Genomic DNA, 21,395 nt, shown 5'->3' on the forward strand with positions numbered 1-21,395 from the left:
TTATTATTTAAAAACAAAAAATTCCCGATTTTCGTATGCGGCAGCGTCCGTCCATCGATGCGAAGTAGGTATCAAATTTACACGCACCAAGCCGCTTACAGAAAAAAAAGCCGCGTGCATTCAGCAGGATGCGTGGGTCCTTTTCTACTTATTTTTAGATTACATTGTGAAGATAATTGTCGATCTAGATTATTGCTTCGATGCGCTTTGAGTCCGCGTCAATGTGAATTGACCCTAAAATTAAACGTTTAACCGCCGTACTCAGAGTCGCTAATCGTTACTTAAGATTGAGGTAAAACGAGATAGATTTATGTGAGAGATATAGCTCTGTCTCGTTTTAACTAAACTTAAGTAACGATTAAAAGCGACTCTGAGTACGGCTGTAAATCTCAGAAACAGATAATTACAAACATCCATGCTATTATTATTCCTGGCAACTCTGTAGTAAAACAAGAATCATGACAGCAAGTGCCCCGCAGCTACTTAATTTTTACTATTAAGTAGGTAGGTATATCTTTTGACTTATTATAAATGCGAAAATGTGTTTGTTTGTTGGTTTGTTGGTTTATTGATTTGTTGGTTTGTCCTTCAATTAAGTCGCAACGGTGTAACGGATTGACGTGATTTTTGTATGGATATAGATAAAGACCTGGAGAGTGACATAGGCTACTTTTTATCCCGGAAAATCAAAGAGTTCCCACTGGATTTTTAAAAACCTAATTCAATGCGGAAAAAGTCGCGGGCATCAGCTAGTCAATAATAATATCAAATTCTACCACTAACTTCATTAAAAACCATCTAACAATGGTCTACAACTACGGCTTAGGTTTAAAAGTCATTGTCACAGAGCAGAATAGCTGTGCTGCGCATTTCAGCAAATCCAAGATCTCTCTTACACTGGTATTAAAACAAACAGCGAGCAATAACGTCGCTTTATGCAAGCATTTTACAGCTGGATGCTCATGGAAATATTCTTTTATGTCCTGCATCAGTGATTCTATTCGTTGGCTGTTGTTGTTTTTTAAAATAGTGGATTGTAGTTTTAGACTAAGAGCCAGCGCGTGCCAGACCTTTATTATTTTATGAAGGCAGAAAGTTTCTCTGCGTATTGTCTCCAACCAAGGGAGGAACGGGAGGAACGATCAGCGACTATAAAATAACAAAGGTCTGGCACGCACTGGCTCTCTCTCTATTTTGAAAATAAAGCACACACTGTCACAATGTGATAATGTATATTTTAATTGTAATATTTAAAAAAAAAAAAGGCTAGGAAATATGAATAAGCTCTCTGCTTACCACGTCTGTACTCTGTACCTATTAGATAAACTTCTATAACGCTTAGAATACTTTATGCCCTACTTATGTCATTGTACATTATAGTGATTCTATTAGTTGGCTGTTGTTATTTTTTCAAATAGTGGATTGTAGTTTTGAAATTAAAGTGATCAAAAGACTTCTATCACAATGTGGTAGGTAGGTACCTAATGTATATTTGTATTGTACTTATTGTAAAAAACATGGACTAGGAATAAGCTCACTGCTTACTAAGTTTATAGGTATTAGACCGCGATTGTGGCAATAAGTAGCTTACGTAATATTCAAATAGGAATCAAATTGTGTACGTGCTTAGGAGCGTTCGCCGCAGAATCCTATTATATTCAAAAAAGAATCAAACTGCGTTTGTATGGAGTGCGCTCGAAAGACTATCTATTTTCAGCTATCAATGCTCATTTTGGCAAATTTATTTTGTTATGTCAAGACATACTGCAATCTCATATCAATTTTTTTAATTTGCACGGTAGCAATTTTCAAATTTTATTATTTGTTCTTATAGCGGCAATAGAAATACACATCTGTGAAAATTTCACCTCTCTACCTATTGCGGTTCATGAGATACAGCCTGCCGACAGACAAACAGACGGATGGACACCGGAGGTTTAGTAATAGGGTCCTGTTGGCACCCTTCGCGTACGGAACCTAAAAAACGTACTTAATCGTTCAACAGTCACAGCCGTATGTCTCAAAAACAATCCAACAGACCTGGCATCAAGCCACAAGCCGCCTTTATATATCACAGTGTTTTGACGTAGGTACACCCATAATATAACCTGGCGACGACGACGCGCGACGGCGCGGCCTCCGGTAAAATGGCAACAAAACGCAGGAAGACATACGCTATTCGTTTGTGATTTGTGAAGCATTGCTGTAAATTCTCTATTTTTACCGCATCGAAAAAAAATAACCGATTAAGAAAAATAATTTTCATATGAGGTTCAAAACCTTGCTGATGCCCACCACTACGTTGGCGTGGATTTAATTTTTCAAAAATCCCGTGTTAATTCATTGATTATCCGGGATAAAAGTAGCTTAGTCACTCTCCAGGTATTTGTACTATAATCATGCAAAAAAATCACATCGATCAGTTGCGATATGATTGAAGGACCAACCCACTAACAAACAAAGACACTTTCAGATTTATCATAATAATGTAAAAGAGTGACTGTCTGTCTGTTACTGCTAAACGAATGTAGCGCAGAGATACAGATAGTTTGCATCCTAGAGGCTAAGAATATCGTAGGCTCACGAGAAAATATATTTTTTTAAATATCATGATGACGGTAAAATCTTGTCTTCTGTAGGTATAAAAGTTACAATATTCTAAAAAAATACCTATCTTAACATTCTGAGAGGATACCCATGCTCTGTAGTGAGCCGATGATGAATTTATGATGATGATGATGATAAATTAGATTCTCATATCCATACTTCCATACTTTAATATATAAATGCGAAAGTGTGTCTGTCTGTCTGTATGTCTGCAAGCTTTTCACAGCCCAACAGTTCAACCTATTTTGATGAAATTTGGTACAGAGTTAGTTTACATCCCGGGGAAGGACAGAGGCTAATTTTTATCCTGGAAAATTAAAGAGTTCCCACGGGATTTTAAAAAACTTAAGTCTACTCGGACGAAGTCGCGGGCATCATCTAGTCTGTAATAAGTAATTCACAGTACACTTTGCTAAACTTTGTTCATTAAATCACTTGGAAAGTTGATGAAAAGCAATTTATTTGTTTAGCTACGTATTTAACCAGTATCATAATGTTGTGTTTAATATGCACTGCCATGCACTCGACGCTTCTATGGCGAGAACAGTGTTTGCAATTAACACTACAGCTTTGCCAATAATAATAATCGGGTAGTTAATTAACCGTGTTAAATTAAACATTTTGTTACACTTAATACATTTTAAGTACATTAAGTTAAATACGATGAATATTTTTAATCTTACGAATCGTAGCACATCTTTTGTTATCATAATATTACCTACATTCTACCTATCTATACCTTGTAACTCTACACTTACTAAATAGTAAACTATAAAAGGGTTCTCTACGATACTTCACGTGCTTCACAAAGCACAAACTTGTAAAGCAAAAGTGAAAACAATGTTTATAATCTATTAGATGATTAACAATTAAACGAACAGATAGACATACTTTCGCATTTATAACATTACTAGCGACCCGCCCCGGCTTCGCATGGGTGCAACGTAGATACTAATGTGGTGTCATTGAGTTGTCATTGCCTCGGAAACTCTCAAATGAAAGGATTTTTCCGACCTAATTCACATTACTTCAATTTCTCTAGGGATCTCTAATTTTTTGAGAATTAAACTATAGCTATAAACCTTCCTCTTGAATCACTTTATCTATTAGTGAAAACTGTATTAAAATCCGTTGCGTAGTTTAAAAGATCTACGCGTTCATACATACATACAGACGCGGGAAGCGACTTTATTTTATACTATGTAGAGAAGAATTATGGATCTGACCAACGTTACATTTAATAATTTTATTGTTATATGGCTGAGGCAGTAACTTAGCTGAAGAATCACATTATTTTTGGGTTCAAGAGGCCTTTTTCTTTTCATCAGTTTCCGTTCATTATCTTGTTCGTATCACAGCAATAGCTATTTTCATTCAAGTCGTTTATTTTGGTTATTCGAGTCACGTTTTGTCGCGACTGCACTGCGTGTAGACAGCCTTACCTACATACTCGTACTCGTATATCATGGTATATTGCCAAACACTGTCCAAACCACTATTATCATAAAGTAACTCTGACTTCAGACAGACAGTTTGGAAAAGGAAGAATTTCTTCATCTAAACCAGTCCCAAACTTTCAATTATTCAACCTGGACCTGGACATGAACTCAGTAAGTTGGTGGGACCGTAATAATGGGACATACAGAACCTGAATAGCTCAACGGTTAAAGGAGAGGACTGAAATCCTAAAGGTTGCTGGTTCAATAGCACAAGCTTAACGCTTAGCTGGAAGGGAAATTTAGTCTATTAGTCATCATGATGAACTTGGCTAGTATTATTCTTTTAAACAGAAAAAAAGCATATTACTGTAACCATCTTTTCATTAGAGGTGTCACCGAAAGTCCTTAACTCAGAGCCTGCATGGAGGTAGACTAAACACCAACGCAGCATGCTAGAGTATAGAGGCATAGCAGTCAAAACCTTACCTGGCTTCCCCAGCCTTATTTCCGGTAATATTCGGTGGCGATGGCTACTTGGGCGGCATACTAAACTTTTAGAATGAGCTTGGACGGCTGTAGGGTGACGGGACGCATCACCAACGTGGACGGGTGGTACCTACTTGATATAAAATAGAATATGAAGATCTTCTAAAATATTTATTATACAAAATACACGTAGCTACCTAAGGATTTGATTTTCCCAACTAAAAGCGCCGAGTAAACGTAAACTAAGTACTTTGGAGGATATAATGGCGTTCTTAATCCATTGTTTAACGGTAACGATATTTAACTTTCACCAACGGTAATGATATTTCGATGAAAATTTATATTTGTAATTTTCGTATCGTAAATATTCAGCTATAAAATATAATCTATGCACACTTAGGTATAAAACACAAAAAAATGTTTCTACCCATGTCTGTTAAGACTTTGAAACCATACAACCAATATGCCCCAAACCCCAAATTAGAAAGGTAATAATGCGAAGATGGTTAAAAATGTAACAGGCAATTTTTATCGTTGTAGCACACGCCGGGTATCCGCTAGTTTTAAATATAAGTGTTTAAGTAGGTTTTGATTGTAAAGTAAGTACTTAATTACTTATCTCACATTTAACAAAGGCTTCATATGTTTATTCATATAATTATATCAAAGCTGGCTTTATGGACTGCGTAATGCTATTAATTCCCATTACCTACTCAATTATTCGTACATGTTGATTACTCTCATTCCACTGGGATTGGTCCATTCACGGAATTACTTGAAGATCTGCTGAATAGTTAATATGTTTGTTTATATTTTATGTACCAACGTATTCCAGTTAACCTTCATAAGTAGGCAGTTTGACTTTGTAAGTAGTTAGGATATTAAAATTATTCGCCCCGCCCCATGAATTTATAATACATCGATGATTATTACTGTACTGTGGCCCCGCCGCTATTTTTTTCAACTCTACCAGGAATGGCAATTTTCTAATCACAATTTTTGTAGCAATATTTACCCTTACGTAACATGTAGATTGTAGGTGTATTACATTTTTTTTTAAATTATATGATGTTATCTTCACACAATTTCTATTAGGTAAATATCTACCCATTACAATCTTAGCATGTATAACTAAATGATACCTACGGTCAAGCAGCTAGGTTGAACACTTTCTATCTCTATGGGTTTACCAATTTTTTTAACCGAAAGGATAATAAGTATATCCTAAGTTGGGGTGATATTAGCGATATCTTTAAACAAGCCTGCAGGTATAGTACGTGATAGGTCGAGATGGCAGGTGGAGAATGAGGCGAGGGGACGCCCCGCACACGGCGCACACCCGCACGTCACCCGCACTATGCGGGGTGTCCCCATTCCGACTGTCATCTCGACCTGTCTCGTATATAGGTATCTCTTTATGATACAAATTATATTATTCCCTTTTACTTCTCTTTTAAATTTTCAATCTAGTTACTCGTAGATACAAAGATAACATTATTTTATTTTGATCAGAATAATAATATAAAGGGTGATAATAAAATCTTCCCACTTCGCTGCTCGTAAACCTTTTAGAGCGAGAAAATTTCACTCCCTACCTAACATTTATCCAACATAGTTGCATTGGAAAGACGAGAATATCCATAGCTTTTACTTAAATCGACTTACGGGTTAGATACAATGTAAAATCTTATTGTTGATTCCATGATATAGTCAAAGCAGAAATGCATATAGCATTTCTGATTTGCAGGTGCTATAACGCATCCCGCACAAAAATGGGTATGTGGGATGGGACTCACTGGTTCTGCCAGAATACCTGCTAAAAACTCAGCGGCACTATCAAGTTCATGTATGAGGCATCTCAGAATCTTGGCGACTGCTCCTCGTTTGATGTTCTGTTCACCTAGTGAGTCTTTCAATGATGGGTTTTCCGGTGCAAGGTCGTCATTCTAGCCTTAGGACCCCAATTTCTATCGGTTTTTCGAACTATGTGCCCTACCCATTGCCACTTCAGTTTCGCAATGCCATTTCGAAATTCAACGAATTCGTTGAGCCATGTCCTCTCCTATAGATCTCCTAGAGAAACTCCAAGCATAGCTCTCTCCATGGCCCACTGAATAGTACCTATGTATAAATGCAAATAGCTGTCAGAGTAGGTAAATACAAACTATCGCTCTAATAAATGGCATAATAAAACTACAGTATAGGGTTAATCGTTCGTAAAGCATCGATAAACGAATCGATTTAAGTTAGCTTCGCAGGTGACTCCGAGATGGAGTCTCAAACTTTAAATTGCCGGCGGTGCCAGGTGAATTTTATTCATTTAAGTGATGAAGGAAGGTAACTGCGAGATTCTCTTAGCGGTTATTTACATTTAGTTTTGAAGCTTCTATAATCTATAGGTATTACTCGTTCGTTATTTACTTACACGACGTTTTTAATTAGGTTTAGTACTATCCTATTGATCCTATCCATTCAATCGATATTGTCGAAATTTGGTATAGAGATAACTTGTATCCCAAAGACGGACATAGGCTATTTTTTTTCCAAAAAATCAAAGAGTTTTCGCTAGAATTTAAAAAAATATATAAATCCACCTGGATGAAGTCGTGAGCACCACCTGTTTCGTACAGAGATAGCATACATCCTGGAGTCGGGTATAGACTATTTTTTATCCCCGAAAATCGAAGAGTTCCCACCGAATTTCAAAAACCAAATCCACACAAAGCCGCAGGCATCATCAAGTAAGAAATATATAAGTACAAATAAGAAAAATATTACGAATGAAGAAAGCAATACCTTAGACAAAGTAGTTTTCCTGGGTTCCTGTCGGGCCGGTATCAATATATCATCCCAGTGTAAGTTACAACACGGTGCGCCAGAATATCGTATGCATCGGTTCCGCGTCGTGCTCTCGTTTCGGTTCCGGATTTATGTCTAGCTTCCTCTTACTGACATACCGCTGCCAAAAACGAAGAAACTTGCATCCTAGCCATATCCTAGCAATGGTCATAACTCATAATACAAATACGCATAAAGAGGTGTGATTTACAAAATGGTTATTTTTGTGCCGATTCGAAGCGCGAAGCGAGCGCATCGGGAATTAAAATTGATATGGTCTAGGTACGTGTTAACACTATGTTGACAGATGTCTCACCACTAATACTAACTCTAAGTTTCGAGTACGCTCGCATGACGCTTAGGTACTGCTGCTATCATCGCTAAATTCATGGCGAAAATCAAGGCGGAATTCCAGCGTGTATTAGTCGAGGACCGAAGTGGTGGTCAGTGCATGTTCTATGAAACAAAATATTGGATTAGGTTTTGCTAGGTAATAGGTATACATAATTATAAAACCTATCTGTTACATTTTCACTACTTTCAAATATTACAAAAAATTGTTATTTTTAATGAATGCTTGGCTGTTAAAAGTTGCGTGTATCGCAAAAAGTAGACAAGTCTGGCATCAAGCCATGAAGCTCTTTTATATTTTACGGTGTTTTGACGCTTCCCCATAACATGGTGACGGCGGCGAAACGGGCATGTTGAGGGAAGATCAAAAATGTAAAAATATTACTGATTTAAACCCACGGCTACACAACACTACGATATATCATACCATGCTATGCACCCCATTCACTTGCGATAGTATAATAAAGCCGATGAGACGCGAAAATTATAACGTGAGCGTTATAGCGTGAGTTACAAGTTGATACTAATTAAATTAAACATGAAACCTTAGTTATAAATATTATGAAAATCAATAATTTCTGATAAGTATGTACCTCCTTACTTACCACTGTCGCTGCGTTTTTACGCAAAAAAAGAAACAGAAGAAACAGCTGATCTGTTGCTCATCCAGCACTTTTTTCACTAACACTCCTTAATAGATAAAATAAATAATCTAATAAAGCTTATAAAAGATATTTTACTTAGGTACTTACTTTACTTATAAGCGAGTCGGCGCGGCTAGTCCTATTTCATTTTATTGCAGGTAAGTTTATATAGTACTAGCTTATGCTCGCGACTTCGTCCGCTTGGACTATACAAATTTCAAACCCCTATTTCACCCCCTTGGGGGTTGAATTTCCAAAAATCTTTTCTTAGCGGATGCTACGTCATAATAGCTATCTGCATGGCAAATTTCAATCCGATTCGTCCGGTAGTTTAAGCTGTGCGTTGATAGATCAATCAGTCAGTCAGTCACCTTTTCCTTTTGTATTTAGATTTCAAACAAAATCTCAAAATTACATAGAAAGCATCGCTCTAACTTTTTCTTTCTATACACTTGAAGTATTAAACAACGATAATAATAAAAAGCTATCCAAACAACATGTCTCAGACATATTAGATTTAAAATCTCCATCGTCGTGGAATCCTCAATGGAATGCCCAATAACAGTGCACTGCGGGAAACTTATTCAATTTGACTGAGGAGACAACTGTTCTTGTGTTTGAAAGGCATTGTGTTCTTTCGTTCACCTCACAGATATGTCCAGATATGCAACTAGCGTGGCCCCCTCAGTCCCTCTCGCTCAAGCAGAGGTACTTACTTGTGAAATGTCATTTCGTCTATTTTACGTTCGCTTCGGCTATTGTAGCCTAGTATACTGCAACCCACTATTGTACAATAACTTCAAAAACAAAAAACAACAAAACGAATCAATTATTTATTTACAATACTTGAGTCAACATAACCTCACTGCACGTTGTTTGCCAAAATCTCACGTACAAATACATTTTGACAAACAAAAAAAAGTGGTCACGGTGATAAGGACAAAACATAATCATTTTGTCACGTTCTAATAAGAGCTTAAATGCATTTAGCTATCTCGCTCTAACAGTAAGTGTCACAATAGGGCTACTTCTAATAGTCCTTGTTCTGAGGTTCACCTCTTTCCCCGTTCGTTATGGTTTATTTGTATCTGTGCAATACTTTCATTCAATTCGGTTATCGCCTTTGGTCATGCAAGGCACGTTCTGTCTCGACTACTCTCCGAGTCGTCCAGCTTTCATAAATCTACCACAGGCGTCGAAAAGTTTTATTTTATTATAATTTTGTATAGAGAATTCTGATTCAGCATTATTGCTGAATAGCTGAATTAACTTGAGTTACTATTTAATCCATACTAATATTATTATTATAAATGCGAAAGCGTATCTGTCTGTCTGCTAGCATTTCACGGCCCATCCATTTAACCGATTTTGACGATATTTATAAACATATTTTTTGAAATTTATAGCTTGTACCCCGGGGACGTGCATGGTTTAATCGATATTAATACAGAAATAGTTTGCAGATCTCGAAGGCGGACATAGGATACTTTTTATCCCAGAAAATCAAATAGTACCTACCTAAGAGATTTTGAAAAACCTAAATCAAGACGGACGAAGGCGTCAGCATCATTTAGTATAAGAGAGAGAGAGAGAGAGCAAGCGCGTCCCAGACCTTCGTTATTTTATAAAAGCTATATTTTATAAATCATCTGTTATCTTCCAAAGCCACCATGATGCAAACTAACATCGAACCAAACTTTCCTCCCAGTATTGGGGATAATACGCAGAGAAACTTTCAGCTTTTATACGCGCTGGCTCTTAGTCCATATTGTAGGGTGACATAGCAAAATATGAGAATGTTCCATAGCTCGCTTGATAATTAACTTTCTTCGACATTGTTAATTTAATGAACTGTCATATTTCTATGAGCTGTAGGTACCTACTTCTTTCAACGAGGTCATCCGCATCACTGCCAATCCCAAAGAAATTATTAGGTCATGAAGAGTTCTAGTCAAGATAATAAGCCATTGACTTGCCATGCCATCAAAGTGATAGGCAACTTATTGACTCTACGTCATAACATCGATGTTGGATCCGTATTTTCTGCCAAATTTCTTGTTAAAATATTTGTAAAACACATTAGAACATTAATTATTTGTTATTATTCGTTTATTATTAGTAATCATCAGCGTTATTTAAGAATAAAAAGATGTTTTAATAAATGATGTTGTTATTGTAGTATGGTAGACTGTAGAGTCAGTTAGTTATTCCTTAAAAAGTTTAAAATATATTCCTTTCTCCTTCACGCCACAATGACTGAACCGATTTGGCTAGGAATGAAAATAGAGGGTTTATAATATCCTGAATGAACACATTGGCTACTTTTTATCCCGGAAAATAAAAGTGTGCTCGCGGTAATTTTAAAACTATATATCCATGCGTCGATACGAAGTTGCGGGAGTTATCATCCAATGCATTATATACCTACACTACTTATTACTAAAGCACAAAAAAGCATCATTTAAACTGGAAATCAATCTCCCATTTTGTTATGCCTACTTAGTACAAAAATATCCCAGCGAATATAGGTAAGCTTTCAATTTACACTTACTAAAAACATTTGCTGATTTGTAATCTACTTTGTCGAATACGGAAACACGCGTTAGCAGAATCGAATACTGCAAACCTACGCGTATGTTTTATTCATAGCCACAAATGGCTATTGCAGTAACACAGTCCTCGGAACGGAAGGAAGCATTGTATAAAAAAGCATTGGTGCCCGTTAACCAAGGGATGTTACATTGTTGGCCGACGGAATTATGCGGATAATGCTACAGCGTGCCATTTCCCTTTGACCTTAATATCTGACCGAAAAACTTTTTTCCCCTTTAATTGTTTTTGCGGATGGCGCTGTTGTCGTGTTTCTGTAATATTGTAATATTTTGTAAAATTGTGAAGGGTTTTTATAACAAACGTACTTACCTACTTACCTTTGGCTTTAAAGCGAAATTATCCAAATGTACCTATAAAAGGAAAAGCTGACTGACTGACTGATCTCAAAATACTGGATGGAAATTTGGCATGCAGATAGCTATTATGACATAGACATCCGCTAAGAAAGTATTTTTGAAAATTCAACCCCTAAGGGGGCGAAATAGGGGTTTGAAATTTGTGTAGTCTACGTGGACGAAGTCGCGGGCATGAGCTAGTCTTACCTGTAAGCTTTAAAGCGAAAATATAAAGGTTTACCATTGTACTATTGGAGCACGTCAAACAACTGGATAATGACATAAAATGCATATGTATTATAATTATTATAGTAGGCAAGGTTGTTCTTGAAAATAATTATAATTATTTTGGTATGTTACAAGAACGCTTTCTTTGGCGAAGATTTTCTTTTCAACTACTAAGTAGGTAAAGTAGTTAATGCCTGACATGCAATGATATTAGAAGTAAATAGGTAGATACGTTATACGCGGACCGCAAGTGGCACGTTAAAACTAAGCTAATTAGCAAACCTGAGCTCAGTCGCCCGCTGTCGTCGCGCTATCGATGACGTCGTTGATAGTAATGTGTATTTTGTTTTCGTCTCCCAAAACAACCGAAAATGCCGTCGTGTGTGATGAGATTCTGCACAAACTACACAAGCAAGGTTTCCAAAAGTCAAGGAATCACATTTCATTCGTAAGTAAAACTATTTCTTTTATATAATTCGTATTTTTCACTTATTTAACAATAACAAACTCGTGCACGTTCGTGTAAAATGCAACTCATTGCAATTTGTACCTTATGTCACATGCCATAAGTACGTATCAAGTTATCGTTGTACGTATTTTAAAGTTTCCGATCAAAGAATATAAAATAAACAGATAGGTCTCTTCTGAGTATTGACAATTCAAATAGTGTGCATATTTCCTGTTTTAGGGAAGGATAAATTAACTATGGTCTAACATCTTTTTACGGTCCACTGCTGGGTCTCTTCATACAATGAGGGAATTTTGGCTATGGGTATGTAGATTGTGTAATAGTAAATATTTTCAAAAATAAAAAATATTTTCATTTCACATTTTATTCCTTTACCTACCTTCCCGCGGCTTCGTCCGCGTAAAATTTAGTAATTTTATTTCGACTTCTTTTCCATGTATGGGAGCCCCCTTTATTTAATTTAATTTAATTTTTATTATTTTTATTATAGCGGCAATAGAAATACATTCTGTGAAAATTTCAACTGTCTACCTATTACGGCTTACGAGATACAGCCCGCTGACAGATGGACGTACAGACAGCGGAGGCTTAGTAATAGGGTCCCGTTGGCACCCCTTGGGCACGGAACCCTAAAAACGAGCGGAACCGCGGGAAAAAGCTAGTTCGTAATATATTAAATACCACAGTATAAGGTTTTTATTTTACTATACAACTACAGTGTAGGCATAAATCGGCATTAGCCGAAAAGACTTTACTGTTTTTTTTTCTTTGGAGTTTCTAGTTTACCGTCTCGTCCCGTCTCTTTTACGCTCGCATTATTAGGCATATATCCGTCCTTCTTCCACTCTTCTGTGCAGGACGAGGTAGTGCAAAATATAACCGTCTCTTTTTCGTGCGCAACTGAAGCTGATGTTATTAGTTCACCGTCCTTTACTCTCTGTTGTGTGAGGTTAAAATACTATCTATGCGTTTATGTGTGTTGAGTCTTTCGGCGCTGACGCAGCGTGCCATTAATAAACATCGAATTTGATATAAGTAACCTATCTACCTCTTTTTCTTCTAATATCATTGCTGACATGCGTTTCAATGCCACTTTGTATGAACTCGGGCACCAGTACCAACTATTTGTATAGTACACGGCAGATCGAAATAGCAATCGGGGTGGGGACGGCCCGCACACTCGTTCAGCCCCCGCGCTAACCCGGTGCGGGATAGCGCGAGTGACGTGCGTGCGTGCGTGCGGGGCGTCCCCCCGCCTCATATCCCGATTGCGATCTCGACCTGTCGCGTACTATACGTTGATGGTAATAATATATCAAAAACATTCCTCCCAACAAGTCCCAACAACAATTATTACTAAGTATAAGTACAAAGTTTCATCCAGATTAATGGCATAAAAACGCAAGTGACAAACAAACAAAGTTTAGGGTTCCGTACCTCAAAAGGAAAAATGGAACCCTTATAGGATCACTTTGTTGTCTGTCTGTCTATCTGTCTGTCGGTCTGTCAAGAAACCTACAGGGTATACTTCCCGTTGACCTAGGATCATGAAATAGGCTACTTGACAATTTTTTTAAGTTGGTCTTAAATGGTTAATATTTGTCCTATTATATCAAAAAAATTAACACTATATTTTTTTGCGCCCTAAAAACCGTAAAACTTTAATTTAAAAAAATATTTTTCTTAGTCATGCATTTGTAAACAACAGTATAACCCTGTGGTTATACTGTTGTTTACAAATGCATGACGTCAGAGCACAGATAATCTATCGGCCAAACATGGCCGACAGTGTTTTCACCTGTCTAAGAAAAATATTTTTTTAAATTAAAGTTTTACGGTTTTTAGGGCGCAAAAAAATATAGTGTTAATTTTTTTGATATAATAGGACAAATATTAACCATTTAAGACCAACTTAAAAAAATTGTCAAGTAGCCTATTGGGCAGGTAGGTAGATCTTATAGCTGATATTTGGGAAAAAATCTGAAAACCGTGAAATTGTGGTTACACCACACAAAAAAATTGTGGTCATGAACTAATAATTAGTATTTTTAATTTTCTAAGTAAGATAACTATATCAAGTGGGGTATCATATGAAAGGTCTTCACCTGTGCATTCTAAAACGGATTTTTATTTATTTTTATGTATCATAGTTTTTGAATTATCCTGCAAAATGTCGAAAAAATAAGACTGTAGTACGGAACCCTCATTGTGCGAGCCTGACTCGCACTTGGCCGGTTTTTATTAACATAGATATAATATTTGCACCATACATTTTTGGGTATGTTGGTCAACTAGCCAGCTGCTTAATAAACTAAGTCAGTTGGACAAACATTACAAATTACTGCTTACCACGCAATGTGGCGGTGTGGACGGTTAATATGCGTACAGAAATTAGTGCATAAACCAGATTAGATTATCAGATTAGTCGCCTAATTAGGAAATTAGATCGATCTGTACGTTCTCATAAACAAAAATTGCTGTTCCTCGGATCAAAAGCCGTCACGACTTGTTATAACTTACTAGCAAATGACTTCGTCTGTGTGGATTAACCTTTTCTTAAATCCCATGGGAACTTGTTTCATTTTCCGGGATAAAAATTAGCCTAGTCACTCTTCAGGTCTTTAATGGTTATTCGTGCAAAAAAATACGTTAATCCCTTGCTCCCTTGCGACGTGGTTGAAGTACAAACCAACAAACCAACAAACAAACACACTTTCGTACTATACTATAATAGGTGTAGTGATGTAGTGATATTTCTCATTGGTATGCCACTACGTCGCACTATGTTGCTCTAAGCGTGAACTTTTGTTTAATTAACGTTTGACGACGTCCCAGGCGTAGTGGTAAGCGCTGTAGTCTTGTAAGTGGGAGGGGAGGTACTTACCGGGTCCGTTTCGCAGCAGGGCAATTTGGGAATTTATAATTTTAAAATTGTCTCTGGTCTGACCTGGTGGGAAGCTTTGGCTATGGCTAGTTACCACCCTAAGGGCAAAATCGTGCCACCAAGCGATTAAGTGTTCTGCTACGATGCTGCGTAGAAACCATCAAGGTTATGGGTTTCATGAAACTGCCGTACCCCTTCCAAGTTAGCCCGCTTCCATCTTCGACTCCATCTGAATCACTTACCACAAGATGAGATCTCGGAACAAATTCCTGAAAGGCCGGCAACACATTGACGGTTCCTCTGGTGCTGCAAATGTTCATGGGCGGCGGAAATCAATTGACATCGGTAGCCCGCCTGATCGGTCGCTATTTTATTTAATAAAATTTAAATTAACAAAGGATTTAAAAAACATTTCTAGACAAAAACAAAACTGACTCATTGAGGTGGGTGCACCCACGAGATTATAAAATGCAACACTAGCACATTTTATCTACAAAGCCTTACTTGAGTTAGGTGTCCGCACGAGATATTTTTGTATAAGTAATAAGTAAGTAAAACTAAATTAAGCGATAATGAACAGGACAGAAATCACGCTGCATACGCAATCACCTAACCCAGCAACGCGATATTTCACTCGGAGCTCAAAGTAAGTGGCCATAAAAGTGATAAAATATCTATTTAACTTTTTCTCCGCAGCGTTTTTCCTCTTTACCCCGAGGAACGTTCGTTTCCTTCCTCGGAACGTTTGGTGTCTGGTAATTGCTGTTTATGTTAACTCGAATAAACGTGATAACTTTCTGGAATTGTTAAGCAAACGAAATAATACCTATGTTTTCTATGTCGGTATTTATTTCCCATCCGGTATCGAGAATTAACATTTATTTTATTCATAAAATGTACTACAAAATATAATATTTACTTTTTTTCCGTTGATGATGTTTCAATGTACCCCGTTAGGGATATGGGATTAATTATACTGTCCAAGTTACTCCGTTTAACACTGCATCGTCACTTACCACCAAGTGAAATCGCAATCAAGGGCTATATTGTCATCGAATAAAAATTTACCTTTATTCGTTTTGTTTTATATTTGAAATAAACATTTTATCATAACAAAACTCAAAAGGTTTCGTGTTAACAAATAAATAATTTTAAATCTGCGCTTGTTTTGGACATTTTAGCTTCAAGCGTTAAAACAACAACACTTTGTTGAAAAGCAATTAATTCAGCACTGTGACTAAATGAAAAATTCTCTGTACGGAGCAGTAGGCGTCCGGACACGCCGCGTCTGTCTATCAAAAAGCACTTGCGGTAGTGACGCCATGTGGCGTGCGGATTTACCGCTGGCGGCATTTCCATGTTGACCGCATCAATGTATATAGATAACATCACACTGGAATAGCCTCGGATGTAACCTTAAAATATCCAGAATTACATAGAGCTAATAACTATCATAGATATCAATACTGACGCCGAGGTTTGACTGTTAACATTGTTAAATCTTAAGTTAGAGTTGGTAAGAAGCAATGATAACATTAACGCCTGAATCTTGCTTCTCAATGGTGAGCTGGACGATTGGATGATGTGAATATTGACGCCAAGGTTTGACTACTTAGATTTTTAAGCCTCTGGCTTACCTCAGACCAATTTTCACGCGACCTTTTTTGATTTTAGTCTTAAGCTTCATTTATGCCAAAACAGCATAGTGCGTCAATGCGGCATGCCACAAGACCGCTTGCTACGATAATTTAAAAAGGTAGCCAGAATATCATAGTCGGCAGATTGTCATACCGAATGACGTTTTGTCGGTCTCAACGACAGAGACAGTGCTCTACAAATTTGCTATCTCCTAAAGGTCGATGTACATTACTTTCGGCCGCGTACTGTATATTAGACATGTGTCCGCTATAGCTTAACTTAACTGAAAACCGCTGCCGTGCCTATAGCGTACCGTAGCGTTATTGTCGTAGCTAGCAACGGTTTTCAGTTATCATCTATGACGAACCACCTGACAACGCAACACTGCCAACTGGCAACTGACAATGCATTGTTTGGTTTTTTGGTAACTAGAAACGCAATAATTATGCCTTCTCTTTCTTTCTTTCACTGAAAGCTGAGAAGGAGCGGTTATTGGCTACCGGCTTAGTAACTAAGAACTTGGTAAACCAAAGCCGACCTTATCTCTATTACGCTAAGGCTTAACTGTACAAGTACTTGTCCATTACACTTTGATCTATCATTCTAAATACAGTTAGCCTTAGAGTAATAGAGATAAGGTCCTCTTTGGTTTATCAATCTTCATGAAATGTTTTTGGTTAACTGGACTGTGGCAAACTATTCATGCAGGCGTCCACTATAGTTTGACCTATGTCAATGATCAAATTAAACTTTACTGCTATGAACTTAAGGTTGTGATTACTTCACGATATTCATGAAAGTAAAATTGGTTTTATTTTAGTGAATATGCGGGCGCTAGCTATACAGACGGTATTGATACGGCAGCTAGCTTAGTTACTACTACGTAAACCGCTGCGCGTTGCGCATATTAAATTAGTTGAAACACAACTCTTATACCGATATTCGGCAACGGTTAACAATATCGGTATTGAAACTAAGTAACTGTTGATTAACCGTTGCCGTAAATAGCCAATAACGCCCATCTTTACTGTATATATCTACCTACTTACTTTTAAGTGAGTGTTAATGAAAACTACTCACTAATTTGTTTAGTTTTTCTTTGGATGTCTTAGCTCATTTTTCCTATGTAACTTTTTGTAGAAGCTTTAGTTTTTAGGTAACGCACTTAAATTCTCTATAGCTTTGATGTAAAGCCGTAGTCAAATATTATCGCTGAGCTCACAAATGGATGCTGAAATTAAATTCTGACATTTAGTTGTACTGACTATATTTTAGCCCGACTGTTTTACTGTTAAGGACGTTTTTAATCGTTTTTGTGGTTAAAATATTACAATTTTATGCTATGAGTGACTGCATTGAGCATTTTGTTCTGTTGTTTTTGTAGTATGCTGTGTCGTTGTATTATGGCCATATTGGAGAACCTGGGTACACTTTTATAGCTGACTAGTTGATGCCCGCGATTTCATCAGAGTGAAACATCAACATCTGAAACAAAACGGTTTTTAAACATCACACGGGAACTCTGTTTTTCCGGGACAAAAAGTAGACTATACCTTCGGGATTTAAAAAAACGAAACTTATCCGGACGAAGTCGCTTGCATCATCTAGTAAAAAATAAAAATGGTGGACATGATGTAAAATCTCGCGTTTTGGATACTTAGTTAAAATATCAAACTCCTCCTTATACATTTCAGCTCACTTAAAATGCTAGTTACCTCCATATAAAAACAGTAAAAGTGCGGTACGTGACTTCATCAAACTAAAGCACATTACGCTGTGAGCTCGCGGTCGTGAATTTTTCGCCGGACGAGGTTTTACGTTCAAACTTAAATTACACGTTCCGGAGGTGACAGTTTAGGGAAAAATCTAAATGGTTATTCTCTTCTTTCAAAGGATAAAACGTTTTTGGATTTTAATCTCAATTTAACACCTTGTTATAAAAACTTCCGTGTAGTAAACTCATAGACAGAAAGTCGCAGTGCATATGACAAAGGAAGAAAAGGCATGATTTACCTATCTATATAGGCAGTGGCGTGCAGCTCATAGAGGCATAAACGCACTGCTTACCCGCGTTGTAAAAAAATCAATGTCTATTTTTCATTAAAACCTGCCGGAAAATAAGTTCATACCTAAATGCATACCCTGGCTTGAAATCCTGTGCACGCCACTGTATATCGTACACAGGCTGAGCTGGACAGGACACCGCACCGGCGCGGTATCATTTGCCTTCCTCCATCCATGATGATCCATTCAAACGCATTTCATGTACTGCACGACATTATTTTCTTTAAATAAACCGGCCAAGTGCGAATCAGACTCGCGCACTGAGGGTTCCGTAGTACAATCGTATTTTATCGACATTTTGCACGATAAATCAAAAACTACTTAGTAGATCTCGTTCAAACTAATTTTCGGTGAAAGTTTGCATGGTAATGTACATCATATATTTTTTTTAGTTTTATCATTCTCTTATTTTAGAAGTAACAGGACACATATTTTACCACTTTGGAAGTGTCTCTCGCGCAAACTATTCAGTTTAGAAAAAAATGATATTAGAAACCTCAATATCATTTTTTGAAGACCTATCCATATACCCACACATATGGGTTTAATGAAAAAAAAGTATGGGGAACCCCAAAATTTACTGTTTTTTTTTCTATTTTTGTGTAAAAATCTTAATGCGGTTTACAGAATACATCTACTTACCAAGTTTCAACAGTATAGCTCTTATAGTTTCGGAAAAAAGTGGCTGTGACATACATCCAGACAGACAGACAGACATGACGAATCTATAAGGGTTCCGTTTTTTGCCATTCGGCTACGGAACCCTAATTATCAAGGTAAAATACGGTCCAAAATAGTAAAAAATAGCGTCGCGTCGTAATTGATATACGAGAAATGTGTCCGTGCATAGTATGCGCTGCTGTGTGATGACGCCGACGTGGAGTTTTTTATTACTACCTAATCTCAGCTTTAAGTCCTCTGACATACGCTTGAAATTGGTATACTAAAAACAATACATGAAGGATAGATAGTACCTACTTAAGGCGCGCCGGCACCGCCGCGCAGCGCCGTTTTGCCAAAGTTATTATCAACTAAGATGCTGCGCTACGGCTCTGTCTGTGTGCGTCGCACCTATTTTATTGTTACAACATTGTACATTTATTGTAACAAAACTAATATCGATCGATATATTTTTCATTTCAAAGTTCTGGATACCTAGGTATTTAATCGGACAAAAAGCTCGTTTGATGCAGATCGCTGACATTATAATATGGTTAAGCTCGAGCTTAAGAGATTTACCTGCCACTATCGTATCTTTTGATCACCGCTGACGTGAGTAGCTCGTGACACGTGACTGCATCTGATACATGGATTAGCTTGTGATCCGATAATGCAAGTTATCTTATAATGACTGGTTAGGGCGATTAAAGCTGGCCGTACTTGGCTACTATCCAGGGCTTCCTTAGTTTTCGACATCAGTCAGTCATCATCATCAACCAACTACTGACAATACATAAGTCTTATTTCAGAATGAGAATGATTTGACCTTAGTTCACCATTCTAGCCAAGTGCGAATTGACAGACTTCACACACCTTTACATTATGGAATGCATCGTCAAAGAAAGTGATATGTCTAAAACGCATGTATACCTAATTCGGAAAAGTTCGAACAAAAAGAATAGAACTCCCGACTCCCCGAGGGAATAGGAGGCCGGGCACCTTAGCTACTAATAGCTATTGGCTATCATCCATAAGGCAGTTAGTAAGTGGTACCTATTTGCTTTTACATTTAAAAGGGAAGTTTATAACTGAAAATTGTTCATCGCATCGAAAATAAGAAATAATAATATTTTGGCTGGTTGTTGAACTTTACATTGCCGCCAACTTCTAACGATGAATCGGCAGTTTCGGGAAATTGGAACCTGTTTACCAGCAATCTGAAACCGAGTTTATTCCAGAAACATGCCAATCTCTCTAACAAAGTTTAGTTGAACTTCAATATTGGAACAAATTGTCGAGTCAAAGGCTGATTCGCGAAAGTTGTTCAAAGTTACTATTTTTAAATATTTTTAACTATACCTACCCTATCCGCGGAGTGAAGTTAGTATACCGCTCTATGTTACGTTATCCCATACAAATGATAGAGTCAAAATCTCAGTGGGCGTTAACCATTTTTAGACACCAACCAATCACAAACATGTTTTTAAATAACATTCGTTCTATTCGAAAAGGTTTTCGAAAACATTCGAAATTTGATTTAAAAACATAGTTTCGGTGGTGAATCAAAATGGTCAGCGCCCACTAAGATTTTTGCCTTTATATTTTGTACATAGGATTACGTAACAGAGCTAGGAAACCATATACCCTATCCGCTATACTAAGCGGATAGGGTATATGGTTTGCCATCAGAATATAGTCACCGACAACCTTTATGCACTACGCACTTGATATAGGTCATGTCATTCTAAACAAAAATCTTGCTGTTCGATTACGGTAAAATGACAGCCACTTTGTCGCAATCACCTTCGATAAAAGCTTGCTCATATTTCACACCAAGCTAGAAAAAATCTAAAAATGTATACACAAGATAGTAGGTACCTATTAGCAACAAGGCAACAAGCAATGGAAAAATATCAATTTCAGTTTATCCCGACCCACATGAATGCAAAGTGTGTTTGCTTGTTGGCTTGTTGATTTGTCCTTCAATCACGTCGCAACATAGCAAAGGATCGACATGATTTTTTTCATGGGTATAGTTAAAGACCTGGAGAGTGACATAAGCTACTTTTTATCCCGGAAAATCAAAGAGTTCCCACGGGATTTGTAATTACCTAAATCCACGCGAACGAATTCGAGGGC

The 21,395-nt window shown here is 37.2% G+C and overlaps 1 long non-coding RNA gene across 1 annotated transcript; it reads left to right on the top strand.

Annotated features, from left to right (window-relative positions):
* The first annotated feature begins 11,767 nt into the window (after positions 1-11,767).
* On the top strand, positions 11,768-12,382 carry LOC138403071 (uncharacterized). Its single transcript, XR_011237359.1, has 2 exons — positions 11,768-11,989; positions 12,230-12,382. It is a non-coding gene; the product is annotated as an uncharacterized lncRNA (long non-coding RNA).
* The last annotated feature ends 9,013 nt before the right edge of the window (positions 12,383-21,395 follow it).

The sequence above is a fragment of the Maniola hyperantus genome, chromosome 12 (assembly GCF_902806685.2).
Source record: "Maniola hyperantus chromosome 12, iAphHyp1.2, whole genome shotgun sequence".
Lineage (NCBI taxonomy): Eukaryota > Metazoa > Arthropoda > Insecta > Lepidoptera > Nymphalidae > Maniola > Maniola hyperantus.